General features: G+C 36.6%; 1 long non-coding RNA gene across 1 annotated transcript; it reads left to right on the forward strand.

Annotated features, from left to right (window-relative positions):
* Nucleotides 1–592: 592 nt before the first annotated feature.
* On the forward strand, nucleotides 593–1,656 carry LOC120440392. Its single transcript, XR_005613229.1, has 3 exons — nucleotides 593–1,104; nucleotides 1,221–1,324; nucleotides 1,423–1,656. It is a non-coding gene; the product is annotated as an uncharacterized LOC120440392 (long non-coding RNA).
* Nucleotides 1,657–6,787: the final 5,131 nt, after the last annotated feature.

The raw sequence follows: 6,787 nt of genomic DNA on the forward strand, positions 1-6,787 counted from the left end.
CCTCTCTGCAGCCAGGCTTCAAAATCCTGCCAGGCTGCCCCAGTCTCACTGTGGCTGGGAGGGAGGGAGGGTGGACCAGAGGATTGCCCACACAACACATAAATGTTCAACAGCTTCTTCATTGTTTCTGAGAGAACAACACAGACTAACGGTTGCTTTTTTTAAAAAAGAAAAAAAGAAAAAGAAAAATCTAATTACAGCAATAATGACAGTTAAGCCAGTTTATCTGTGCCTCTATTTTGAAATACTATTTACAAAAATGTTATTGATTTCAGTTTGTTATAATCTTTAAACTTTTCAAAAGTATATGATTATATTTTTGGACAAATCTTTCGATGAAACATACATTTTTATGAGCTTTTATCATGTTTCAGCCAGTGCATTTATCAGGGTGGGTCTGGGTCTGGGATGATAAATGCACTGGCTGATAACTGCACATTTCTGGATTTCTGGCCAGAAATGTTTCAGCAGTGTCACATATGTACTTCATATGTTACACGTGCTTTTTGTTACCAGCTGATACCCTACATTTGTATAGACATTGGATGGTGTGAGGCTGGGGAGTTGAGTGGAGTGGGTGGGTACGGTGGGAGGTTGTTAGGCTTCTTTCTTTTCTTTTTTTTTTGTTAAGAGAGACACAGTCCTCCTGTGTCTTCTCCAAGCTTCACATGTACAATCCAACAGTGTGAAGCACATAGCAGCCAGAAACTGTAATGCCACAGATCAGAGAGGCTTCATCATCCCCATCTTCGCCGTACGATCAGAGCGTGAGACTTCACATCTGGAAGTCCTCCTTCTAGCTTGTCCCACAAGCAGTCGGTGAGATTTACTCACAACAAAAAGGGTTAATGACATTATTTCCATGAAAACGTATTAATTCTTTGTAAAGTGTTTAAATTTTGTTTTCACTTGACCTTAGGAGTGTTATTTTGAGTGTATTTTAATATCTGTACTCAGGTGTTTCCCTCTGTGATCCATCCCCTTCAGAGCTGAGACACTCAGGACTGAACAGACTGCACAGTTACTGTGACTGAGCCTCCAAAACATCTTCTTTGAAACCACACATGATAGAAGGGCTTTATATTTGCAGCAGCACTACTAAAGGTATTCAGTTTATTACAGGATGTGTTTGTTTCTTAGGACCAGCTCCAAGTGCACACTACCTAACATATACACCTTTCTGTTCATTACAAACAAACTACTCTGGATCATATGGCCAGTTGGCAGGAATGTTGCTGCAGGAAAACATCCCTGGAGATCACCATCATTGTCAGACTGACTGTGCCTCCTCTGTGCAGTGTCAAGATCCTCCTTAAATGAGTGTGTAAGTTAACATTTTCATTATTTTATTCCCTTTGACAAGACAAGTATCACTGATATTTACAACTACATATGTTCCTGTTTTCTGCTTTTCTTTTAAAGTCCTCAGCTATCCTGCTTCTGTACTGGTTGCCACACATCAAACATTGGCCGGATGACAGGGAGGATCCACTCTAATGTCACTGGACATGATGAGGATCATATGGGACTTTATGGTTTCACAAAGATGTTGTGCTCTTTGATTATAGGTCTTGCATAATGACTTCCTCTCTGATCAACAGGCTAAAGGATCATTTTCATTGTTAGGGCTCTGTAAAATGAATGCTTATTCAATAGTTCATTACAGAGCCAACCTTTATTTATTTACTTATTTATATTTCGTTTTAATTATCAGGAAATGTTGAATTAACTGTGGGGATTTTTTTTTTAAGTGGGCACTTGGGATGTCATATGACCAGAAACGTCAGCAATGTGGTAGCTTAAATTCAACAGTATGTAAAAAATCTGCTAAGAACAAAACAAAACAAACAAACAAAATCCAATACAAAACAAAGCCAAACAGAACTCTAATTCATTCCATGTAATCCATTTTCAAACATTTTAAACTGCTGAACAGCAACACTGTGTTAACAGTGTTTGTTAACAGAATGAATGATTATGACAAATTTTTACCAAAGTTTCAGGTCACATGGCACACCTAGTGTATAGTGTGGGGTATCAGCTGGTAAGTAAAGGTTTTTTCATATTTGTGTCCTTAGAGTTCAAATTTAACCTGAGCCCAGGTTAAAGCACTGTGTAAAAAATATTTAGTGCCATGGCTGAACAATGTTGTAAACTAATGGTACTTATTTAGCAATGTTCACAAAAGGACTAATGTGTTTATGTGATTATAGACATGTGTTAAACTGTGTCACCACCTTAGGCTTTCATTTGAGTTTAGTTAAAAAATCGCAGTTTCTACAGTTCTCTTTTACCACTGTTTTATTTGGACACTCTGTTTACAACAAAACATAAAAAGAATGAGTAATAAAAACATGTGCAGATAGATTAGTAAATTAGGTAGATTGATATAAATAGCTGTTCAGCCATGTTCTATGTAAACAACAAAGTTTAAAGGCTCAGGATTGAGGTTTTTAAAGTAGAATTTTCATGCATTTCATATGTTGCTTATTTAATTTATTTTTATTTATATTTATAAAGTGTTTGAAAAAAAGAATTGTATTTGTTTATATGTTAATTCATAATTGAGTCTCTGAAGATCAGATTATTAGCACCAAAAAACATTGCAAACATCTAAGCAGTTATTTAGAAGAAGAAAAAAAAAAAAAATCACACTTACCTGTGAAGCACCAGTTCCTCTCAGATCTGAACACATATGTGTAAATTACATGCTTTCAAGCCTTAGACAGGTCTACTCAGTGTTCCAAATTATGTTGTGATCAAATTGAATGCATTTAATATTTGCCTGTTAGTACTCCTTGTACTAAAAGCAATGCAGGCCAAAAAATCATCAAAAATGTCTCTTTATTCCATTAATGTAATGCTCCTCTTCCATTTACATTGCCAAGTTAGACTTTCTATCTGTATAACTATCATAACAGTTACACCACTTAACATTTACAAACAATACCTCTTCACAAAGAAACGTCTAACACTAGGTAAACTTGATTTGCACATAAGATTTTAAAAATATTTTTGATTTCAGATTTTTGGTTTTCTCTTTTTAAAATTATTTTTATACTATATTTCTGTCCTTTTTGGAAAGAAGCTGCCACATTTATCCTACGATTATGTTATTGTTTATGACATTGTGATTCTGTACAAAATAAATTTGTCTGTTATACTATGGAAAATAATATACACAATATGTTTGAAACACATTATGCTGTAACCAAAGTTTTTCTATTGTCTGACAGTTATAATAGCCAAAATTAAAAGAAATGAAAACTTGAAAGATATCACTGTGGAATGATTGTATACACCATACAACGCCTACTGGTGTTGGCCAGAGGGGCCGATGGTGCGATGTGGCAGCCTCGCTTCTGTCAGTCTGCCCCAAAGCAGCTGTGGCTACAACTGTAGCTTGCCTCCACCAGTGTGTGAATGTGAGAGTGAATGAATAGTGGAATTGTAAAGCGCTTTGGGTTCCTTGAAAAGACCTATATAAATCCAATCCATCATTATTATTATTACTACATTATACAAGTTTCTCTTTTTGAATGGAATTATTGAAATAAATTAACTTTTTGATGGTATTCTAATTATATGAGCATCACAGTTTTTCTAAAGGTGCACTTACAGAACTTTGACAGGATTTGGATTGTGTGAGATGATCATTCCTTCACTCTACCTTCTCACTCTCATACTGTATTTAGAGATTAAACTTTTATTATTTCAATATCTTTTAGAGTTTTTCCTCTGGTGAATTTGGCTTCAGCAAACAGATCATTTAAATCTGGACATTTTTGGTCAGTAGATGACTTTCAAATAATTTTATTTTATTCTATTGTGATTACATGATTAGATGATAGATGATCGCATATGTGTGTCTGTCACTAGTCTAAATATTAATTCAAGGATATTAAACAAAGACTTGTAAAATGAAATTCCCCAAAACGGTTACAGGAGCTGCTATGGAAATGTGAAACAAATGGATTTACACAAACAGGCTGTCTTTCTGAGGTTTTAATTCAACTTTGCAAAATTAAATTAAGGAAACAAATTATTAGAAACAAGCGATCTACCTACCATATTCACATAAAACAATCAGAACAATTAATATAAAAGAACACTTGTATATTCACAAAGAACTGTAGAAAGCTAAAACGTGATACTAATCCATTCAGCTAACACAGCTTAACAGTCACTTGGATGAATGGAATTTGAAAGCATCAGCTGTATGCTGAGAAGTGTGCCCCATCCAGGTCAGTCAACAGTTGAAGGACGAGTGAGGCAACTTCTGGGGCCACCCACCACTTTGGTGTAAATGCATCTGAGCCGCTGATCTAATTCAGTATGTCACAGTCAGTGTTTTATAGAAGTTCAGTGCTGCGGTAGTATTACTGTGTACAGTTTGCTATCTGATGGGAGGAATTGCCTAAATTTATAATATTTTAAAGCCTTGCATCCCGAATAAAAAGAAAAAAAACACCTGATCGTGGCCTGGCTTCATTTAGAATTTAGAGCATTGAGAGCCAAATCCTAACTATGTACAAGTTAAAATAGATAGATAGTTAGATATCTAACAATCTACAAAAAAACAAAAAACAAACAAACAAACACACATCCATATGGCTTTGCACTGCATGATCCCTACAGTGAGGGTTGGTAAATTACTTGAGTGCAGTGTTTGTTATGCAGTGTTTTGATACTCTTAGATGCTGACCATGAAGTTCAGGTTCTTGTCTTCTACTTATGTTTCTGTGTACAGCTTGGGCCATCAGCTCATCAGTTGTTTGGTTGAAGGTTTTTCCTGACACCCCGGAACTCTGCGATCCTGGTTCTGTGAAGTGTGGAAAACAGAAAAAAGATACTATGAAGATTAACCAAATAACACTAAACTCTCACTCTCTCAATTATTCTGTTCATTACAAACCAATATATGGTTTGTAATGAACTGAGATATACACACACACACACATTTGTGTGTGTGTGTGTGTGTATATATATATATATATACACACACACACACACACACACACACACACACACACAGTGTAACTACTGACATTATTTTTCTCTGTGACAAATCACAAAACATCTGCTAGATACAGGTCATGGTGACTCTTGATGACATTAATATGAGCTGGCAGTGCCTCTGTAATATGGTTAACAATGATGACATTTTTTAACCAGCTGACTGTTTGTCTTATGAGTAGACACCACTCTACACACTAAGTATGTCGAGATAAACGGCTTTTGTCTCGGCGCATCATCACGCTTTGATGGGCGCGAGCAGATTCCTTCTAGAACATCAGACCGTTGGCTGTTATTTGACGTCTAAAACATAACTGCAAAAGGTAGGTGAGTTTTATTCATTTAAACGCACAGTTAATCTCTCAAATCAAAATATGTAGTCCCGAATCAATAACACAACTCCATAATTGATGTTATTGTATAAAAACAACAACAACAACAACAACAAAAACCCAGCATGAACAATTAATAACTACGTAAAACCTCCGGTTATAAAACCGAAAATCTGCCGTTAGCAGGCACTCCTTTAGCTAAGCTGTCAGTTAAACATTATCAAAGGTGACAAAGAAATCACCATAAACATTTTTTAAAAATTTCTGTGAAATAAACCAATTTTACTGGTTTGTTAAAAGATTAGCCGTTTTTTTCTTTTTCATTTTTTTTCAGTTATCGTGACATATGCAAAGACAAGAACATAAAACAGTGATGTGGCCTACAGAAGGCTATATGCCTTTTAACAGATATTCTCAGCATATAAATAACACAATGCGACATACTTCTTGTAAAGGCTCCGTGTAACTCTGCTTACGTTAACTAAGCCATGAACACCTGCGCGACTTGAATTTCTCATGTTAGCAGCACCGTAGCAGGTACACTGACCGCTAGCCACACAGCTTATACTCTTAAACTCATGTGCTCTTTGTACACTCTTGGCTAATTAACTGTGAAGTTTACATTGCAAGTTATTAACACCGAGAGTATTGAAAAACGTATAAGTCTTACCTGCATGTTCGGGTTTAATTTTTTCCTCTGTTGCCTCGTTTCACGTTATGAGCTCCCCCTTGTCTCCGCGGGATCCGAAACTGCAGCACTTATTCTGTTCCTGGCATGTATCCATGTAATCCAGAGTTAACGATATGTGGCGCCTCCTACTGCACGGAGTGTGTGATATCACGAAAGACGTCTTAAGACACAAAAACACGTTTTTGTATTTGTCATATTTGATTAAATGGAAATTATGGTGTCTCACAAAACTGTGTGTGTCTTTGTGTGTGTGTTTTTGTAATTTCAGAATGGCTTCATCAAAGCATCATCGTCATCAAAGTACCAGTGAGCCGTACACGAGGCTGCCACCCCTAACAGTCAAAGTGATTGGTCTGAAGGAAAGCCCAAAAGTCACTGGCTGGCATTTCAGTAATGGAACTGCAAGTCCCAAAGCCGTCCATAATAATTTGACTGCGGCAGTATGTGACGGGACAAATGTATTCAAATTTGTTATATTTGAAAGTTTGGCCTCTCAAATGAAAGAGGGTAAAACTTATACAGTTAGAAATTTTAGAATAACAACATTTGGAACCACAAGAACAATGCTTTCTAGCAAGGATACGGCAGTATATGTAAGTGCACCCATCCAGGTCTCTCAGCAGCTGGAGGACGAGGCAAGGCTGCTTCTGGGACCACCCACCACCTTGATCCCACTGTCCAACGTCAGCCAATCACATATGATGTATGTGACAGTGAAGGGATGGGTAACAGCTGTAAGTTTTCCCAC

This window comes from Oreochromis aureus, linkage group 5, assembly GCF_013358895.1.
Source record: "Oreochromis aureus strain Israel breed Guangdong linkage group 5, ZZ_aureus, whole genome shotgun sequence".
Classification (NCBI taxonomy): Eukaryota; Metazoa; Chordata; class Actinopteri; order Cichliformes; family Cichlidae; genus Oreochromis; species Oreochromis aureus.